At 40.7% G+C, this 4,056-nt stretch overlaps 1 non-coding gene across 1 annotated transcript; it reads left to right on the top strand.

The window, feature by feature from the left end:
• Positions 1-328: 328 nt before the first annotated feature.
• Positions 329-464, top strand: LOC111794175 (small nucleolar RNA Z247). Its single transcript, XR_002815065.1, has one exon. It is a non-coding gene; the product is annotated as a small nucleolar RNA Z247 (small nucleolar RNA).
• The last annotated feature ends 3,592 nt before the right edge of the window (positions 465-4,056 follow it).

Here is a 4,056-nt window from a genome sequence, read left to right as displayed (position 1 = left end):
CCAGACGATCGCCGTTGAACCAAGTGAAGAAACAGGGAATCGCAAAATTATCATCAACCCTGAGTTCACAGTCTGGTACCCCCAGGACCAGCTGGTACTCAGCCTCATCAACTCATCAGTCACTGAGGAGGTTCTCAGCACGATGGTTGGAATCACCACTGCACGAGAAGCCTGGATTACGCTGGAGCGACAATTTGCTTCCACATCTCGAGCAAGAGCAATGCAGATCCGTATGGAACTCTCTACTATCCAGAAAAAGGACATGACAATTGCTGACTACTTTCGTAAAGTAAAACATCTTGGTGATACACTTGCTGCCATTGGCAAGCGAATAGAGGATGAAGAACTCATCGCCTACATGCTGCAAGGACTTGGTCCAGATTATGATCCTCTAGTCACAAGCATTACAACCAGAACAGATGTATACACTGTCAGCGACGTGTATGCTCACATGCTGAGCTATGAGATGCGGCACTTGCGTAAGGGTACATTTGAGCAACTTTCATCTGCTAACAATGTCAATAGGATATCCATTCGTGGAGGTGCCAATGGAGGTCGAGGTAGTCGCGGTCGTAGTCGTCAGTTAAATAGTGGTCATGGACAATCAAGGCGTACTGTGAACAATCCTGGACGTCAACCATCAAAGACACAAAGCAGCTCAGGCATTGTCTGTCAGATTTGTGGTAAGCCCAATCACGATGCTTTGCAATGCTGGCACAGATTTGATCAGGCATATCAAGCCGAAAATAATCTCAAACAAGCAGCTTTGGCAACCAGTGGATACACTAGTGACACAAACTGGTATGTTGACACTGGAGCCACAGATCATATCACCAATGACCTAGAGAGGCTTACCACCAGAGAACGCTACACTGGCACCGACCAAATTCAGGTTGCAAATGGCGCAGGTTTGTCTATCTCTCATATTGGGAATTCATTAATTTCTGGTTCATCTCTTGTTCTGAAACATATCCTATATGTTCCTAAAATCAATAAGCACCTAATTTCAGTACAAAGACTAGCATCTGATAATAATGCTGTTGTAGAATTTCACCCAAACTATTTTTTGGTTAAGGACCGAGTCACGAAGAAACTCCTGCTCCACGGTAGATGTAAGAATGGCCTATACGTTCTACCGCATAATTTCAGTCAAGCCTTGCTGACAGCCAAACTTTCGAAAGAACAATGGCACAGAAGGCTAGGGCACCCTGCATCTCCAATTACCATTAGAATTCTACAAGATAATAATTTAGCTATAGATACTAATATTCCCTCTTCCTCAATTTGTAATGCTTGTCAATTAGGGAAAGCACATCAATTGCCATTTGGTTCTTCTCAGCATGTATCTACAGCACCCCTTCAATTAATTCACACTGATGTATGGGGTCCATCCATTGCGTCAGTAAATAATTCCAAATATTATGTTTCCTTTGTTGATGATTTTAGTCGTTATGTTTGGATTTACTTTCTGAGATGCAAATCTGATGTTGAGTCTGTGTTCCTTCAATTTCAAAAACATGTTGAAACTATGCTAAATACCAAAATTCGCTCCGTCCAATCAGATTGGGGGGGTGAATACCATCGGTTACACAATTATTTCAAATCCACAGGCATTGAACATCATATCTCCTGTCCTCACACACACCAGCAGAATGGGTTAGTCGAAAGAAAACACAGACACATTGTAGAAACTGGCCTTGCTTTACTCGCTCAAGCCAACATGCCTCTATCCTACTGGGATGAAGCTTTCAACACAGCTTGCTTTCTTATAAATAGAATGCCCAGCCGAACCATACAACAAGACACACCACTTCATAAATTGTTTGGTAAAAGTCCAGACTACTCCATGCTTAGGGTGTTTGGCTGTGCTTGCTGGCCTAATTTAAGGCCTTACAACAACAAGAAACTGAGTTTCAGAACTACTAGATGTATATTCTTGGGTTATAGTTCTTCTCATAAGGGATATAAATGCTTAAATAGAAGTACAGGACGTATTTACATCTCTAGAGACGTGGTTTTCGATGAAAATATTTTTCCTTTTGAAGAATCTAAGCCACCAAACAAAACCACAAATCCACATCATCCTGTTCTACTTCCAGCCTTAGCCAAACTTGCTAGTTTTTACACTGAAAATGCTCTTACAGATATTGAACCAGTTGTTAGTAATTCCCATATGAATGATGGTCAAACTGATAATATTGCTAGTGACAACTTGTCTGGTGTCAGCTTATCTTCTGCAGATAATACAAGAAGTTCAGAGGAAATTGCAGAATATGAAGCTGAGAGCAGTTCGATCAATGCTCAAAACCAAACTCATGAACATGTGTCTGATCAACCAACTGAAGCAGCTAGTCAACATCCAATGCGAACAAGGTTGAGAAATAACATTGTACAAGCTAAACAATTCACTGATGGAACTATCAGATATTCAGAAACCTCAAGAAAATTCGCAAGCGCTGTAACTATCACAACTCCGATCATAGAGACTGCTACTGAACCTCGAAACCTGCAGGAAGCCATGCAACATCCAAGATGGAGAGGAGCAATGAATGATGAGCTCTCAGCGCTAAAACGAAATGCCACTTGGGATCTAGTTCCACCCAAACCTGGAATAAATCTCATTGATAGTAAATGGGTGTATAAAGTGAAAAGAAAAGCAGATGGGTCAGTTGAAAGATTAAAAGCAAGATTAGTTGCCAAAGGATTCAAGCAAAGATTTGGTGTTGATTACACTGATACTTTTAGCCCTGTGATCAAACCGTCAACAATCAGGGTCATTCTTTCGCTAGCAGTAACCAAGGGCTGGAATATGAGACAAGTTGATATCCAAAATGCATTTTTGCATGGAATTCTGAAAGAGGAAGTGTACATGCGACAACCACCAGGATTTCAAGACTCAGCCAAACCAAAGAATTACATATGCAAGCTCAAGAAAGCCCTTTATGGCCTGAAACAAGCCCCAAAAGCTTGGCATTCAAGGTTGACTGGAAAACTTATTGAGTTAGGCTTCAAGGCTTCAGTAGCTGATTCATCTCTTTTTATTCTCAAAAACAGAGAGATAACTATCTATATGCTCATCTATGTTGATGATATAATTATTGTGAGCTCCTCTGATCAAGCAACCGAAAGGTTGATTCAGAAATTGAAAATAGATTTTGCAGTAAAAGATTTGGGTGGTCTTGAGTATTTTCTGGGTATTGAAGTCAAGAAAACACGAGATGGTATCATACTGTCACAGAGACGATATGCCTTAGATTTGTTGAAAAGAGTAAACATGGAAAAATGCAAACCTATGTCTACACCAATGGGTTCTGCTGAAAAATTATTCAGAGAACAAGGAATACCCTTATCAGCTGAAGAACAATTCAAATACAGAAGTACAGTGGGAGCACTACAATATTTGACAATGACTAGGCCTGATTTGGCATTTGCTGTCAATAAAGTGTGTCAATATCTTCATACACCTACTGATGCTCATTGGGGTGCTGTGAAGAGAATTCTTCGTTATGTTAAAGGCACACTAGCATTAGGAGTGAAAATTCAGAAATCAACCATGATGTTGTCGGGGTTTTCTGATGCTGATTGGGCTGGTTGTCCCGATGATCGACGTTCAACTAGCGGCTTTGCTGTATTTCTTGGAGCAAATCTAATCTCATGGAGTTCCAGAAAACAGGCTACAGTGTCAAGATCAAGCACCGAAGCAGAATACAAGGCCATTGCGAATCTTACTGCAGAAATGATTTGGATCAAGTCATTACTGAAGGAACTGGGCGTGTATCAATCAAAGGCTCCTCGCCTCTGGTGTGACAACCTCGGAGCTACATATTTAACTTCAAATCCAGTATTTCATGCTAGAACGAAACATATTGAAGTTGATTTTCATTTTGTTCGAGAACAAGTAGCACGTAAAGCAATGGAAGTTCGGTTCATTTCATCAAGTGATCAAGTAGCTGATATCCTGACAAAACCACTGTCTAAAACTCCTTTTACTACACATTGTAACAATCTCAACATGTACAAGACTTGTTGGGATTGAAGGGGACTGTTAGAATTGGT

Source organism: Cucurbita pepo, chromosome 12 (genome assembly GCF_057944985.1).
Source record: "Cucurbita pepo subsp. pepo isolate OVF chromosome 12, ASM5794498v1, whole genome shotgun sequence".
Classification (NCBI taxonomy): domain Eukaryota; kingdom Viridiplantae; phylum Streptophyta; class Magnoliopsida; order Cucurbitales; family Cucurbitaceae; genus Cucurbita; species Cucurbita pepo.
This window is presented reverse-complemented; position numbering and strand designations above follow the sequence as displayed.